General features: G+C 42.9%; 1 protein-coding gene across 3 annotated transcripts in view; it reads right to left on the reverse strand.

Annotated features, from left to right (window-relative positions):
* hivep1 (HIVEP zinc finger 1) overlaps positions 1–18,142 on the reverse strand; it is a 65,700-nt gene that overhangs the window by 26,937 nt on the left and 20,621 nt on the right. The window lies entirely within an intron of this gene.

Here is an 18,142-nt window from a genome sequence, read left to right on the forward strand (position 1 = left end):
GGGGTGAGATAAAGCTGCAAGGTCGCAGTGAGAAACAGCCTGCAGGTCGCTGTGGGAGGGCTCACTCCGAGCTTTTAAAGTGACCAGAGTCAATAGTTAAAAGGAGGGGATTCACCCCGCTCACAGCAGGCAGACTTCCAACAAGTGCTTGGCCTCCTGCGTTACATAAACGCGATGAGCCGGGCAGTTAAATGACAAAAGTGTCTCCCTAAGTGACGCCAGCCTGCACATTTAACCTCACTGTACTGTGGTCTGGTTGGGAAAAAAGAGGAAGCTCCCTCTGCTTTATTTTTGTATTAGTCATTATGGGGAATTCTCAGGGTTTTACAGTTTGGCTGCAAAAGAGGTTCAGAAAATCAGATAAATATTTATCCAGGCCAGGGACAACATGCAGCGTGACCAAGCACTTTTTGCAGTGTCATTGCCGGGGTAAAGAAGATAAACAGTTCACAGGCAAAAACTCCAGGATCAACACGGCACACTGTAATTAGGCCGGCCAAAGCTGCAGCATAAAAAGTTGGTGTTGGCATGTTAAAAGCAAAAATAAGCAGTGACTCACTTTTGACGGCCAAGCGCCCAAACTCCTCTGTCTTTAAAACTGACCTAAAGAGGGATCACTGTGTGTTTTTGTGTGTGAGTGGAGCAGTGGAGGACACTGCGCCTCATCTCTGTGGGAACATCTGAGTTAATGACAGCCGAGCTGGTGATAATGCAGCACAGCCTGAATGAAGTAATCCAGCTACTAACCTCTAATACTGTCCCTGTGTGTGTGTGTGCTGGCTGTCCATTAGCTTTAAGATATCTACAAACACTCGCACAATCAGGGTTACCACAGCCATTCAGCTCAATACAGCCACGAATTCAACTGCCAAAAAGTCTCCAATCCATGCTGCATACAAGCAGTCGCCCACGCTGACCCTTCATACTCCAAATACCAAACTGAAACCAATCAAAAACCACGTGAGCAGGGCAGTCACAGAGCTGGGAGGCTTTTCTTCTCTCTGGCTTTTTCTGTTTGGGGAGTTCACGTTGAAAATTTCTTCTCTTGGCTTCATCTTCGAATTTTAAATGCATACCGTCGCGATCAGAAATCTTTTCAGCCGAACACAAAAACCACGTTCACACACTCTCATCGGAAACGAGCAGATTTTTGGCAAAAGGGTCAAAATCCGCTGTATATACTTATATTTTATGCTACTTTCATTTCACCACACCACACTATGCAGCCAAATATTGTGTTTTGCTCTCAAAGAAAAACATAGATAACATTAAGATTATACTACCAATACCAGTGAACTTATCTTGGTTGAGATGTCAGATTAGTGGTTTTTATTTCCACTAAACGGATATTTGTCTTTTCTTTTTCATGATTCATATTTTCAGATATTTCAGAGTAAACAGTAAAATGTAAAATCCAAAACAGCGACCTCCATTACACCTACTGCTCAGTTCATCCACTGTCTGAAACAAGTCTACTTTCTCACGATTGGCTGCCCCTCGTAAACAAGGGGGTTTGAACTGCAGGTGGGTGTGGCCTCTGTGCTCACAGTCAGTCCTGTGTGCCTGAGATGACCGTATTAGTGTATAGTGTATGAAGCTGTGTTACAATGTGTTCGGAAAAATGCCAAAAACGTCAAGGAATAAATTTAAAACTAGAGACCTAAGTGGTTTCCGGAAGTTACAGAAATGAGCAACACAGACACGTGCTAACAAACCTCGTAAAAGATTTGAAAACATTCCTGAAACTGACTGATCAAGGACTGTGGAGGACGTTCATATAGCCAAAATAATGAGGCTTTTGGCCCCGCCCACTTGCTATTCAAACCTTCTGTTTTACAAATAGTTATTTTTCATACAGTAGATAAAGTAAGGGACTGCATGAGGAAAAACTGAACTGCACATCATGCAAAGCTGCTCTAGTAGCATCCAAGACTATAAATGCAGAGGGTGGAAATGCCCATAATAGATCCTCTTGGCTTTGCAACGATTAATTTGACTGCTTTGAAACTAAGTATATTTGCTGAAAATACTACAAAAACATGATTCGGCTGATTGAGTACATCTTCCACCCCTCTGCTGAGGCTGATCTTTGAGGAAATGTAGAAAAACTTCTGAACACACATTTATAACTCAGAGGCTTTGACGCAATCGCGGTCCCAATCAGAGGAATCTAACGCGATTCAGGCCAATAAGTTTCATCCAGCTGGCAGCTGTTGCTCTCGTATCTCTGAATCTAATCACAGTGCCATCTTCGCTACAGGAGGAGAGACTATTACAGCCGCCAAGCCTTCTAGGAAAAGAGACAAGTCTTAATTAGATCTGGAGCTTATGGGGCTGAGTACAGTGAGAGGCAGAGAGAGCAACAAAAGCCAGCGAGCGCGTGCAGGAAACCGGGATCTGACAGTATGCAAGGTCATTGATCATGTTACAGAACAGCAGCAGGATCCTGCTCAGGCTCGGCTTCTGAATCCAGGCTTCTTCTCACCTATTCGCCTCTTTTTGTCTCCCCCCCTCCTTCCTGCTGCGCATACTGAAAAACAAGCCTCGTCTCTCAACCATCACACCCTCCTCCACCCGCTGCCTCCCACTGCTGCCCTCAGGGGAGGAGCTGAGATGTTAATGAGGGCTGTTGTGATGTGGAAACACGGGGCATGTTAATGGCATGAAAATCCATTATGATTTAATTTAAACAAATCTCCTCTCGACTGTAGGATGAAGGCTGCTGTTGTTTCAGTTTGAACCCGGTGTGCGGCTGAAAGGTTTAATCAATTAGTCGATCTGTGATTGTTTAGGCTGAGTGGAAATGCCAGACATTTACTTTGCTTGTCGTTTTCTCTTTTACATTATTGGCGTTTGGAGATTTACAGACATCGTGTAGAGCTGTGGGAACTTTCACTTTGGTACTATTATTATTTTGACATTTTATGAAGTGATAACAACTGTCAGGTTAAATATTAGTTGTAGCCCGACTAATTTTTTATATTTGCTGCTGTGTACACAAATTATTTGGTGGATTATGTTGCTTAATCCTCCTGAAACCAACAAATCTTCAAGTCTAAAATGCTGCATATATCATATGTAAATATCTGCATATTTACAATAAATCAATTCTTCTGAGGTCCTTTCAGGACTTTTTTCTAATATTTTGATAGTTTTAAATTTGAAAGAAATGCAGGAAAGCCATGTGGAGTAAACATTTATACATAAATATGTTCATTCAGATTTTTGGCATAAACATGGTGGTTTGAGATATTTTCATTATTCAAAATAAATCCACTGCAAGAAAATAATTTTGAAAAACCAGAGGCTGAAGAAGCTGAGCTTTCCCATAACCCATTTCAAACGCCTTACTCTCAGTTTATGGCACACGTTTCATAATCGTACATGAAACCAACATGTCACAGCAAGTTTCTGTGATCTTTGACTGACTCGCGACTTCTAGAGAAAGCAGCACAAAACCATTTAACAAGAAGCCACTTGATAAAGACTACGAAGGCTTTCTCGAGCCAAAGCTTTTTGAAAACATATTCAGTGACGACACCACAGCTGCAGTCTTTTTACATACCGAGAAGTGTGCTTGTTCCTTACAGAGTGCCATCGGCTCGCTCGGAGAGACCGGTGGCCGGCGCTGTAGACTCCCACAGGGCTTTCCTGCAGCTGCTCTGCGGCTCTCTCTGGTTTCTCTATCTGCAGATGCCGCCAGACAACCATCTGCTTTTATAGCTCATTTAGCACATACACGTTCTTGCATATACGGGGTTGGTGCTGAATGTAAACACAGAGGGACATGTCTCAACAGAGGCTACAACAAACAGCCCTGTGTATGTCAACCAGCGAAACAAATCAAATCAAAACTATTTAACCATTTAAAAATCTAAAAAAACAAACGAACAAACACTCGCCGGACACTTTATCGAGTCGGCTCAAACCAGTTTTCTTGAACATGACAATGAGTTCACTGTACTTTCAGAACTGTCGTAATTCCTCACGGCACCAATTCAGCAAGGTGCTGGAAACAATGCTCAGAGATTTGAGGCCATATTGACACAATAGCATCGCACAGATGCGGCAGATTGGATGGCTGCACATGATGTCGATCTCCCATTGCACCACACTCCAAAGGTGCTGTACTGGATTAAGATCTGGTGACTGTGGAGGACATTTGAGTACAGTGAGCTCATTGTCATGTTCAAGAAACCAGTTTGAGCTTCATGACAAGGGGTGTGACATGGTCAACAACAATACTCCGACAGAGGGCCCAAGGTGTGCCAAGAATATTGTACATATACAATATATTGTATATGTACAATACAATACATATCTCCTGCATACATAATGCTTGGTTTCAACTTCAGCAGGTTGTCTCAACCACATCTACGTGCATAAATGCATTGGGTCGCGTCCATGCGATTAGATGTTTGCTTTAACAAGCATTTGAGCAAGTGTACCTCACAATGTGGCTGGTGATTTTTTCACAGAAACTAAATGAAGGTCTGAAAGGCCCAAAAACGTCTGTGTGAGATGATATCATCTTGGTATCATCAAATCTTCAATCAGTTGGTAGTTTTTGCTCAACATGTTGATATATATGTTTTAAAAACAAACAAACAAGCAAAAACAGGGCTCCATAAGATATTTTCAATGATTTGTCAAACAAGTCTGAAAGATTTTCAGAGATAAAAGTGCCACATTAAGGCACATTAAACTAGGACAATGTCTGTTAATCAGCTAACTGAATGATCGCCAGCATTATTTTAGGTAAGCTGTGGTTGTCTGACTGACACCACTGCTGCTGCTTCTCCCTCTCTGATGTTGATATCGCTGCCCACCTCCACCTCTTTCACTGTTTTCTGAGCGTTTCCTCTGCCGTTGGCAGTAGGCAGGAGGTAATGTTACATAATCCAAGCGAAAGAGACATGGCGTTCCCTCACTGTCTTTTTATCTTCCTCCTCCTCGTCTCATTCTCAGTCCTCAAATTTACCACCTTGTCCTCCCATCCTCCTCCCTGTTTGTATCACTACCACCATCATCTTCTCCGCTTCTTGCCCACTCCTCTGTCTTTTATTGCCATCGACTTCAAATATAATAATTCTTTCACAATCAATCCAAGTAAATTGAATGATATTTGTGAGAAAGCTGCAGAAAAACTCCTGAACCTACAATTCCAACCTACAACACATCCACTTTGCTCCGATGTAAGGCAAGTAAGAAAAAGCAGCAAATTCTCACATTTAGGAACCATCAGCAATTACCAGAACAGCTCGAAATCACAGTTCAGTCGTCGAATTGATTAATGAACCAATCCAGTCAGCTATACCTCAATTTGGGTTTGCAATAGAAGTTTAATTCATAAAGTAAAGAAGCTTCTGGAGAGTTTCTTTATTGAGATTGAGTCCAAATATGATTGGCAGCAAGCGAGTTTCTCACTAAAGAAGTCTTCAAAAAAAAAAAAAAAAAAAAAAAGTCCAGATAGTGCCGTAAAAACCGAGTTAGGATGCAGTTTGCTTCAGCCTAAACCAACTCTGCTTGGTGTAGGCGATGGTGCTGCTCAAGAAGGTTAATTTCACCAGACTGTTAGCTGCCATACAGCTGACAATCACACACACACACACACACACACACACACACACACACACACACCTCCAACAGCTAATCTTCAGAAAAGTTCAGAGTTATTGTGACCAATAATATCAGTAAACCTCTTATTTCCAGCATTAATGGACATTTAACAGCCTTTTATCAGTGGTCATCACTCCCATACTCACATAGACATCCCCAGTAAGTAGACTCCAGCAGCCAGTAGCCTGAATCCAGTAAATTTCAGCCAACAGACTTCGCACACTGACCTTTTGGCCTCTTGCTAGAAGAGCGCTGCCCCTACTCTGTCTTTCACATTTGCCCAAATGCCACAGCTCTGCAGCATCTGTTCACTAGAAAAGCTCCTCCTTGGTGGTTATTGGGTTTAGGTTTATGTGGCTGAACTCAAATTGTGTGTTTGTGAAAGTAACTTGTTGCAAATGTGTAAACTTAGCTCCTGTTCTCTCGTGTTGTTTAAATCCCTACAGAAAAAGGCAGTGGGAGCTCAGCAGGAATTATCTGCCATACATTTCTAAGCTTTTTTTCTCCTGTTTTGTGTCCAACCAGGGAGCACGAGTTTATGTTTGATCCTGCAGCTCCTGTAGTGGCACTACTCTTTCTTTATTTCTAGAAAGAGTAGTGCTTTTTTTCACGTTTTGGGCTTGGAGTCCCCGATGTGTATCCACTTCCTTTTTGTTCATTTTTCATTTCTTTATTTGTATTTTTTGCTTTTCACTTTATACATGAATAGGAAGTCATTTGACTCAAGCGAAAGAATGATCAGTAGTTTTGATTTGAGGTTTGAGCGTGTACTCAAATTAAAGGTCATAACATCTCGGTCATAAGACCTACCTGGTATTTCCAGGTTGTCTACATGACCTAGGTTACTTTCTGTTTATTTATGATATTGTGGTATAATAGTAGCTAAATAAGAATGATTTCTTTGCATATATGTGTGGTATACAACCAATAATTAGGTTTTATTGACAACATTGATGATAATATTCAATTAATTTCAAAAGGTGAGCCAACTATCAGCATTGTATTTCTCCAAGCATCCATTGAGCGTGAAGCAAAAAAATCAAATCAAATACACAAGAAAAGTTTATGCCAGTTTATATCCACTGCTGTAAAACAGTCTTTGCCATCAAACCACCGAAGAAAAAGATCACGCAACAAGATGGTAGCTTCAAAACACCACAGGTGAAACAAACCTAATGTACTAAGTGGACCTTTAAGACACAGCGTCAAGTAAATCATCATTTATTTTGATTATTTCCATATTGGCGGACACACATAGCGAGCGAGTGTGGTAAACAGGAAACCGTCCGGCACCGGAGTATTGACCCGTGTGCTTCAGGGAGAGCTAACGAGATGATGCACGTAATAAAATTACTGCAGAAAAAGGCAAAAGGGGGGAAACCTTGCAAATAAACAGATCTCCAAGTAACTCTTAAACACTCTGGTAGCATAACAGGTATTTCTATTCTTGCATGAAGCTGCTCAGCGGGGGAAGGAGAGGAGCTCTGTGATGATGTCATACTGTGTGGAAGAAGAAGAAGAAGAAGAAGAAGAAGAAGAAGAAGAAGAAGAAGAAGAAGAAGCCAAAAGTGTCTAAGTTCAGCTTCACTCTATCTCTGGACGAGCTGTTGCGTAACGCCTCCAAGCTCATCTCCGACTGCAGCTCACAAGCTTACGCTCTCCTCTAGCTCATGTTGTGCGTCAGCTGCTGCTGTCCGGCCACCGAGGCCGAACTCGTTGCCCCAGACGAGCGCTGGAGTGTCTGAGCTGGGTTGCTGGTGGGGATTTTAGTGAGTTAAACCCCTTAACCGAAGTCGTCGTAACTTAGATCATATTTCAGTCAATGCTGATAAAGTTTTGAAACTATCAGACACTCAGTTTCTTTTAATTTAACCATCGAAGGAAAAAAAGACAGAGAGAGAGAGAGCTGAAATTATTTGCCGCTTCAGAGCATTTGAAAATTTGAGCTCCTCAAATGTGATGACTTTCTGATTTAATTCAGCATTTTTATGCATCATTTCCATGCAGCACTTGTTGCACTTGTGAAGGCAACAGCTAATCTTGAGCTCTGGGGAGGTTATGGAGAATATCTTCTGCTATTTTCTGGCATTATGTCAAGAAAATAATGAGCAGATTATGAGCTACTGGCAGAATTTTTGAAAACACAAGAAAACAGGTGAATCTTAATAAATGTTAAACTCGTTTTCCCAACACATCAGGATGAAACAATGCTAGAACAAAAGGGAGACAAACTAAGGAATAATTACAAACTTCTACAAAAACCTGTGGTTAGATGAGCAAATGAGTAGGAAGGTACAGACAGAAACAAGCAGACAATGAAGCAGCCCACACTGAAACAAAAGCCTGCAGCGAGGAATAAAATACAAACTGATCAGCACAAAGACAAGCTCTTGCAGCGGCTGCACAATACCTGATAGGAGGGAAGAAGAGTACCAAAGAAAGTCGAGACTTTCTCAGAGAGCAGCTGGCTGCTCCCGCTTGGTTTTCCCTCCTGGAGTCAGACACGCTTACGGGGAAACACCTGACATTTCCGACCCAGACGGCAGACACTTTCCCAACCAAAACCCGCTGACATTCCTCTGTGCTCTCTCCGTCTCCCAGAGAGAAGAAGAGAAAAGAAAAGCACAAGACTGAATCGGCACTGCAGAGCGGAAAGCCGAGCGTCTGGCTGCCGTCTGTCCTCACACACTAACGCACAGCTGTGTCTCTGTGCTTTCACTTCTCACTTCTGCCTGGTTTCTCTACTGTCAGTGTAGCAACCACGCTTCTTTCTCCTCCCTGCCTGGCTTCGTGTTCCTCCCCCCTATCCTCTCCTCCCTCTTCGCTCTCCTTCCTTTCTTTTTTTTTTCTAATCCCTACTCTAAATCTGGGAAAGCCCTCACTGCCTGAGAACTGACTTCCCCGAGCTGTGTATCAGTGCTCTCTTCCTGCAAGAAAAACCCCCCCAAAACAAACAAAAAAACAAAGCAGGATGGGAGCTCTATAAACACCACAGGTCCCTAATTCCCCTAGGCTCACATATACACACACAGTCCACATCAGATTATCCGCTAACCTACATTGGGCATTCAACCTCCCACACCCCCGTAGAGGCTATAAATACCCGTCTATCTGCTCTGTGCATTGATCTGATCTGTGCAGACGACTGTAGGGACTAATGAAGACGCTGAAACACAAATGTCTGCGGGATGTGTGATGAACATTTTCAGTCTGAACCGTGCGCAGCTCTGCCACCATGTAAACATTGCGAGATGTCTTTTCAGAGGGATAGAATTTTGTGAAATGCATCGATCAGTTACAACATCAAAATTGCAGACACGTGAACAACACTGAGCTTTCATTACAATGCCTGGCATCTCTGTGGTTGTTACGTTGAAACACGCATGCCCATCTAAACATCGTTTCCGACAGAGCACACCCTCCGTGGACTTGGCAACGGTCCCCAAAGGAAGAAAAATGCGCAAACTGCTCTAAAAAAAGCTTAAACTGGCCACCAAAACCAATACGTCCCAACATGATTGGGAGCGAGCCACTGCGTCTCCAGACCTGACCGATCCAATGCCAATGGCCAGAAACCACAGAACACATCCACTTTTCACACATTTCAAAGGCATCTAAAAATCCAAAGTAGTCAGTTTCAAATACTAAAAACATATATGCAATACTCCTATAGACTGACTTTAACCTCTGCCATTAAAATGTGTTTTCTGAGTGTTACTTTTTTGATCATCCATCCATCCTACCTCCTCCAGGGTCGCTGGAGGGACTGGAGCCTCCAGCTCTCACAGGGCGAGAGGCGGGGTACCCGCCTAAACTGGAGCCACCAGTTTACTGCAGGGATAACACAGAGAGGACCATTCACATGGAGACTCCACAAAGTTTCGTGTTCTACAATTACAAGGATATAAATCTTTTTATAAACTTTAAAAGAGACTAGCTAGCAGTTAACCCCACTTGTCATGTCTCTACATACAAAGACTGCTCGAGATTTCCACTCTCTATCATTAGAACAGATTAGATAAGGGGCAGGTGCTTTGTAGTTCATGTGGCAGTTGATATGTTAGCTTAGCGTACCAAACCACCTTAGATGTGGCTAACAGTAGAAACAAGCCATATAATATTTTTGGTATTTGACTAAGTAGCCTCCTGGAGGCTGGGTAGACCCAGAACACGCTGGACAAATTAAGTCTCATGTCTCGTTTCAGTCAAGTTTAACAAAAACCCCACATAGGATATCTAGATGAGCAGTAGAAAATGCAGTGATTGAAGTCAATGGTACTGCAACTTCTACAAAAAGTTAGATTAGAAGCAGCTATGAACCAAATTGAGGGTTAATGTTTTGGAAGGATTTTTTTAACTAATCATTTCAGCACCACAGAAGCTTTCTTTCATCACTCACCCCCGGGAATAAGCTTCTCTCCTCTGAACACCTGTACTCGCTGCCTGAGACTCATAGTTAGTCATTCTGTGCACATGGAAAATAAAGCCTTGGTACAGTAATAAACAATACCTGCATTTCATTTCACGAGGCACACCTGAACTAAAGCCTGAGTCACACATCGAGGCCCTCCAGCACCGCACACAACTTCTCATCCCTCTCACAGAGTTTCACATGGCACCAGCTAAAAAGGGGTTTGGGGGTGGGAGCAGATTTGCTTAAATCATCCTGAAAGCAAGGTCTAAAAATACAACCAATCAAGCTTTTCCTCCAGCTTTTCCTCAGTGAGCGCCCTAACGAGGAGGAGGGAAGTCGGGGATCATCGTGGTTTAGAATTCCCGAGAGACTCTTGAACCCGAGAGGCATCGGGAGCTCCGAAATCTCCCCTCCACTGCCAACATCTCTCCCCATGGCAACAGCAGCTAAAGGAAGAGATGGCCCGTGTTACGCAAGAGGAAGAAGCTTTTCCAGTAGGCAGAACCCCTTCCTCCTCCTCCTCCTCACCCTCCTACACATATTTTCACAGCCTCCTTATTAACCGTTTTTACATTTATCCCCATTGCTCTCCTAACCAGACATCTTTCTCCCTCGCACTTTCACACGCTGAACTCTGGCACGCTGCCATCCACGCCGTTCCCTTCCCTATTATCAACCGCTGCTTTGCCCCCTTTTCTTTCTCCCTTTCACTCCCCTGTGGGTGGCATTCATCTTCGTCCAAAGCTGCAGAAACGCCGCTGCTGGTGCTCCACGCCTGAGCGGCTTTCGATTTAAAAAAAAATAAGCTGGTGCTACAGTCAAATGACCTGATAGCTCGTACGACAATTGCTCAGAGGCTCAGCGTGACCGCTTGACCCAAGTTTCTGCAGGGTTCACCACGATAAGCTAAAGACCTTTTTTAAAACCCACACACAATTAACTTTAATACATGTTTGTGTGTCACACTGACTAGAATATAACAATGGCATGGAAAACAAGCAGAGACAAGACTGATCTGTTATTGCATAACACTTTTTCAGTGCCTCGTTATGTACACCAATAATCCCTGAAACCAAAAGTACACCAGAGGCAGAAAATAGAAGATGGTGTGAAGTTTTTGCTAAAATTGACACCCAGAGTTAGAAAGTAGTTGGCAGTAGTTACAGCCAGCAATTAGTTTAAGACTTTAACATTGTTATAATAACGTATTAATTGGAGATCATTTATCTTAGAAGGTAGATCACACCCCAGTACTCCCCTACCAATTCTGACTACATATCTGACTATGCCTTCTCACACTACAGGGTGCTTGTTCTCATTTACCAACTAGGCAGCACCCCCCCATCCATGTTCTGTTTAAGACGTACTCACCCCGGAGCCCTTACAAGCCATTAGCCCATTACCTTAAGCCCAGCACACTTCACCTTCAGACTCTCTGTCATCACCGAGTCCGGCCGTGTCGGTACCAGAATCACCAAGTTCTCTCATTGTCCAGAATTTCTCCTGATCTTTTCTCCAGCCATTCTTCCATATCTGAGCAGCTAGTTCCACTTCATACAAAGGGATCCCAGTACACACAGTTAAGCTCATGGGCCACTGGTCACTACAAGCCTATCAGTTGCATAACCACAACAATCTTCAAGATATTCTAAATGCTCAGTCACTGCTGCTTCTGGATGATGTCTTCTTTGGTGATCTTCGCTGAGGACTTCTCCAAACCACAACCACAGAAGCGTGGTTGTTCACAGCTTCATGGCACACTTTTCACTGCTTAAAACTTTGCCGTTATGGTTCATCGTTCCACTTGATTATTGTCACAAATTCAAAAGTGTACTTATGTGAAGCGGGGGTGGAGGAAGTAGTAAATTCCATTGGACAGTTACACACACACTCATAGAAATAGAGTTATATTAAATAACTATTTTCCTAGCAGATCCTTTTTTTGCAGAACGGTTTCTCTAAAGTTATTGTTCCCACATAGACAGATATTTTACCAGTAAACCACCATTTAAAAAGTAAGTAAATAAAATATGATGTTAAAATCTAAACTTTTTATATTTCATCTTTGTGGTGTACGTCTGCATCGTGGTTTGTGCATGCATGATATTAAAAGCATATGAGTAACATCAGAAATGAACTAGGCCTAAAATGATTTTCTGCAGTAAAATAATAATGATGATTTTAACAAGATATGTCTGCAAACTAAATTTCTCTATTAAAAATGGAGTGCATTACACACAACTGCCCAAAGGTGTGCAAACTCTCTACTCTCTTCCTCAAATGTTGCTGTCTACGTGCAAAAAGAAAGGTCCACAAAACAATTTTCAAACAATAGGAAGAGCATGTGTTATCAGCACTGATGATTTCAAGGCATTGAATGCTGTAATATCTTTGGACCCTGTGACATTGTCCGGCAAAGGGTTACCAGGGCTCCACCCATGAGCCAAGCCCAGGAGAGCGGCTCATCAGGTAGCTCAGCAGGTCCGGTCAGGTTGTAATTTCCTGTAAGTTCCTGGCTTTCTGACACAACTACCTGGTAACCATAATGGAGCATTAAACAACTAAAATGTTGAGTATTCAGCCGAATATTTCACTCAGGAGTTGGCACACAACAAAAACAAAGCAAAAGGTTGGTGAGGAACAGAGTCCAAATATATTTTAGAACTGCTCGATAACGGCTGCATGTGTATATAAACAGCAGTTTACTGACAATCTTTGTATCAAGCTAAAAAATCAAAGCCATAATCCCCGTAGCTCTGAATCTGGGCTACTTTTAAAAAGCCAGCTAGTTCATCTGTGTTGTTAAGAACAATTCTATGTATGAATCTAAAAGAAAGGAGAACAAACTACAGGATAATGGTGAAAACAAAAACAGTTTTACAAGCTGTTTGAAGTTTGGGCCTTTCAAAGTTGCTCAGTGTGTGTAAATACCTACAGATAAGTTCTCACACCCTTTCTCTTGTACCGATCATGCATGGTAAGCTCCGCCCCCTCTCTGAAAGCGTGTATGCGTACACAGTAACGGTCAAATATCTGCACGCATGTCATTAAAATATCGACCCGACCTTGCTGACCCTTGTGACTGTTTAGGGGGTTTCAATCTTTCACCATCGACCCGCTGCAGTCCACTGGGTCCGGACACCCAAGGACAGACCTCCTCCTTCACTTATCCTGCTCCCCTGATACTGACAGACCCTTTAGGGCACACAGCACTCACTTCCTCCCACGCCTCCTCCGCCTCCTGGCTCCGTCGATGTTGAACAAACACAAACCACACAGATGAAACAACATATTTCCTGCTGATGGCAAGTGGCCTGCACAAGCAGCACGGAAACAATCAAAACAAAGAGCAGAGTTTATGAATGAACAAGCAGCGCTCCGTGATATGAGGCAGGGCTCCTGTTTTTTTTTTTTTAAGAGGCCCTACGGAGGGAACTTGTTTGCTGACATGCGAAGGGTCCAGCGATTCGTATAAAACGCCCACAGTCTGGAGTTGTACAGCTTTCAGCTCCATTATTCAGCATCCTGCTTTCTGCTGACTGTCTGCTGAGACCTGTGCGCGTTTCTAAAGTAACAGTCACAAGGATTCATGAGTAACTTTTAGACCTGCAGTGTGGCTCAGTGGTGAACCGGAGCAGGGTTAGGGAGTTTTTCTATGCCTGCTAGTGTCGAGCAATGGCGACTATTTTGATAAATTAGTGCCGAGGTTGTTCTGGGAGAGCATAAAACAGGTAAACATGTCAAAGGCGGGCAATCATTAAGTCACTGTTTTGAAAAGGGTCACACTCACTGAATGTGTGTGTGTGTGTGTGTGTGTGTGTGTGTGTGTGTGTATTCCTGCTGAAAGCATGCAAAGTGTGCTCATTATGGAGTGCAGCTTTCTTGAAAATGGCTCGAAACAGTGAGTGAGTGAGTGATGTCACTTGTCACAGGAAACCAAAGGCAAAACTAAATGAAATGCAACATGTCCAGCTAGCTTTCTGAAGATCAGTTTGAGTTTGTTTGCAGTGAACGCAGCACGCCCTGCGCTTTGACATTGCCCCACACTGATACTGCACTGATATCACTGTGTTGGTGTTCCTCCTGCATCATCAAAACAGTGCTAGCCCAAGATCAACATAGCAACGGACCAATGACATCACTGCAGTAGATCTTCTGGTAGAAGTTAGCTAATGCGAACCACCACGAGTAACCCAAATTTGGCTAACAGGAAACCTAACTTCATAATATATTTATTATATCATGTAAATTAATAAAGAAAACTCCTGAAATTTGTTACAGAAGAAAGGTTCAGTAGCTATTTTGACCCTTATGAACAACACCAACATGCAAATATCTGATGAAGGGTGGCAGCAGATGTGGAATTCCATTGCTAATAATTAACTGAATTACATAACATTTGTTTAATTTTGTATGGAGACCACAGGAGGAAAACACTTTTGGAAAACAATTTTCCATCCAAGCTGACACATCTGGTGAAACAGTTCTTAAACAGTTGCTTAACTTGTAGGTAGCTTATCTGACATTTGACCTCCATAACAGATCTACAGGTCTATTAATGCTCTTCAGGTACAAGTAAAAGATATAAAGTCAACACAGACATCCTGGTGGAAGTGTTGAAACCTGTTCTGCTCTTTCCTCTACAACTACCTTGAACAGGACACTGAACATATACCACATCCTCAGTGAAAGGTCCCATTACAGTTGTCTCATTGCATGCAAACAATGACGTCACTATTCACTGAGGGGAATGGGTACTCAGTGCAGTATTTGCCTGAACAATAGGTGTCACTACTTAAAATCCTACACATCGGCGCTGGAATAAGAGCAGAAGTCAAAACTGGAAGAAGAGAAATGTCTCCAGAAAGTTGCATCTTTTCAGGCATCTGTGTAATCTGGAAATCTTTGAGCTTCTGCAGTGATATTGTTGGAATGTTTAAATCCAACACAATCATGCACGACTATTGAGAGATGCACGACCCGCTGAAATGGTGATTTAAGTATGTGTCACGCCATGTTTAGCATGTGGAGCGGTTCGGGGGGCAACAGTGAAGGGTGTATTTGGCCGTTTAAAGTGATGAGATTTTGTAAAAGTTAAGACATTTTAGTCAGCCTTTTCTACCCTGCTTCAAAGACCAGGGTGAGCATTAACTTGTTTTAGGCTTAGAGTTAAACTTTTGTCCAAGTTAAGGTTCAGGACACAGACTTGTCAATGAATGTCCTCAGAAAGATATCCAGTGTATGCTTCCACCTCTGACTATTGGACAAAGTGTTCCATTATGTGGTACGGTACGGTGCACGGTGTGCACGGTACACAGTTCAACAAGTTGGAGAAGAAAAAAAGAAAAGAAAAAAAAGAAAAAAAACAGCTGCAACTCGCCTTTGTAGGGAATTCTGATGTCAGAAATCAGGCAAGTGATTGACACACAGTATCTCTAGAATTTGTTTTGAGTTTCCGGACACTCTGAATCCGTTTCATGCTCTTATTTTGTCTGCGTAGTCTTCACTTTGAGACACTGATGCTTTCTGGCTTATTGAAACGTTGGAGCGGAACCGATCCAGATCATTACGCACCGTCATCTCCACCGTAATGGCATCAAGAGCGCTGAAAGTCAAAGCTGACATTTGTGCTGTAGATTGTTTCAAGATGCAGCAATAAAAATCTGAGTGTGGAATAAAGTTTTATCGCAACCGTGCAAGAAAATGTATTTAGCAGAGGCAGGGACATATAGACCAGAGGGGGTTGGGGGGGGATCCCGTGCATCCCCAGCAGCAAATCTCACCCTGCACAGCTGAACGTTAACCTGCAAGGAAAGCAGGCTGCTTGCACTGATAACATTAGCCATGTGCAGAAAACTAACGTGACATCATTGGGCAAAAAGTCACACAATCAAAAATGAGCTCTTAAATAGACATATGTCCATACAACAGGTAACAAATCAAGCAGTTAACCAACAGAAAATAATTTTTCAGAAGGTCCTACAAAACTGGTCAGCACATCATATTCAAGTGCTTCTTGAATATGTTGATTTTCTCATTTTTAAGTTTCTAATTTTGTAAAATTATCATGTTTGCTTTTGTTTCTTTGTTTTGTGACCATTTACTCAAAATGTATTGGTTTTAAGTAAAAGCAGACCCAGTTTCAGTTCCATTAAGCCGCTATTGTCTCTGCAGTGCTGCATCAACAAACAAACAAACAGTGGAAAAATCCTTCACTGCACGTCACAAAGAGCTTGCTGCAATTTTCTCTAATCATTTCGAATTGCTTGTTGTGATGCAGCCTTCTTATGGGCGTCTTCACTCTCCACAGATCAAAAGTGTTCAGGCTTGGATGACAGAAAGCAGGCCGAGTGAGGCGAGGGGGTGGATAATCTGTAATAGAGCAGAGACGTGCCGCGTGGAGGCTTTTCAGAAAGCGTACGGACATGTCAGGTGACAAGTTTTAACGTGCTGTGTAAAGCGAGTGTGGGGGGGGGGGGGTCACCTCAGAGTTTGTCGCCTGCAAGAAAAGCAACGGCTTGTGCTCCCACGAGGCCTGTTTGTTAGTCATTCCCCTGCCCGATGCATGTGACTCCCGAGAAGCAGAAGCCCACAGCTGCGCTCTGATTGGCTGATGTGCCGCAGCGATGCTGATGATGGCAGACGACCCACGCAGCAGAGAAACAGCAAGTGTCAGTGTTGATAAATACAGCCCACGGCCTGACCTTAAGGAAACCGCACACTCAACCTCTGCCTTCTCACCCATCTGCCCACCTGTCGCTTCCTCCACCACAACATCTGCTTCGCACAGCAGCAGAGGGCCTGTCATTTCTAGTCAAGGACAAACTTAAATACAACGATGGAGCGCAAATTCAGCATGTGTGTAATCAGGGAGGAAAATGAATGTCCCAGATGGATGTAAAGACACTGGAATTGAATTAATTACGCGGTGAGGTATTATAGTGCTGCAGCAAACTGCTTCCATTAATACTAATAGCAGTCTAGCAGTGTTCATAAACATATAAAAGGCAAATGAGAGTCAGCAGCTCTCCAAGCAGCCTCATGAATCAATGCATGATCTGATAGCAGCCTGCCTGGAAAAATGATGACAAGGTGAGGAGCTTGTTTTTGAGCTACGAATCTGAATGGACCTGCGTGCCTGTCACCGTCAGGGCAGAAGGGGAAACGGCGCCTTTTCCCCACAGAATCAGCCATTGTTGTGCATCTAAACGAACTCTACCCGTTTCTCTGCAGAATCTCACCACTTCACTCTCAGGCAGGAAACTCTTTCCTACAAGAGCCGTTTCTTCTTTTCCCCTCCAACCTCCCTCGACGACACATGGCTGACTTTGGTTTCTGCAAAATGGCCACAGTCCTCAGAGTAACGCCCTTCAACAGGCTGGATTTATGTAACCATTACGGTTCAAACACAGGAGGGATGGGATAAATTAACTTGCAAAGGATACCTCCTTCCTGGTGAATCTCTCCTCCACCTCCTTTTTTGCTGAGCTGAGCTAAGATTGAGACACATGAGATCCTCATTATGTCTGACTAGCGAATGTCATCCCTTAGATGTTAAGTAGCGTAAAAAAAAAAAAGCTCGGGGATGGAAGTTTCTATTTAAATGTCTAAATTTCTGAGCTAGCAAGCTATCCTGGAGCCAGTTGCAAGTGAGGTAAGCAATTGCTAGTTATTATTTTTGTTATACATTTTTTTTAATAACCAAATAAATATTCAAATTTTGCTGGTTAAGACCAGAAATACTAGTCTGCTGAACTCATATTTTCCAAGAAGTTATGGGGTCATTTCCCTCTAGCTACGACTGCAGCGTTGGCGCAGGGCAGCACTCCTCTTTATAAAACCAGCAAGCTACAAACTAAGATAAATAGTGTAGTATTATTAGTATTTAGCAAATTAACGTTTACACACGCAGCAAACACTTTCGTGATGACTTTAGAGGCTCAGTCACTGGTTTCAGGTCATATTTATTGATGTGTTGGAATAGACAGGGCATTGGCTGTTCAATCACATTTCTGGGAATGAGGATGTTTGTAGCGAGCCTTCACAAACCAGTGGGTGATATCACAGTGGTAATGTGCATCCTTATTTACAGTCTATGTTAAATAAAAA

The sequence above is a fragment of the Mchenga conophoros genome, linkage group LG22, assembly GCF_057382185.1.
Source record: "Mchenga conophoros isolate Kocher_MC1m ecotype Shallow Benthic linkage group LG22, M_conophoros_male_GT1.1, whole genome shotgun sequence".
NCBI lineage: Eukaryota > Metazoa > Chordata > Actinopteri > Cichliformes > Cichlidae > Mchenga > Mchenga conophoros.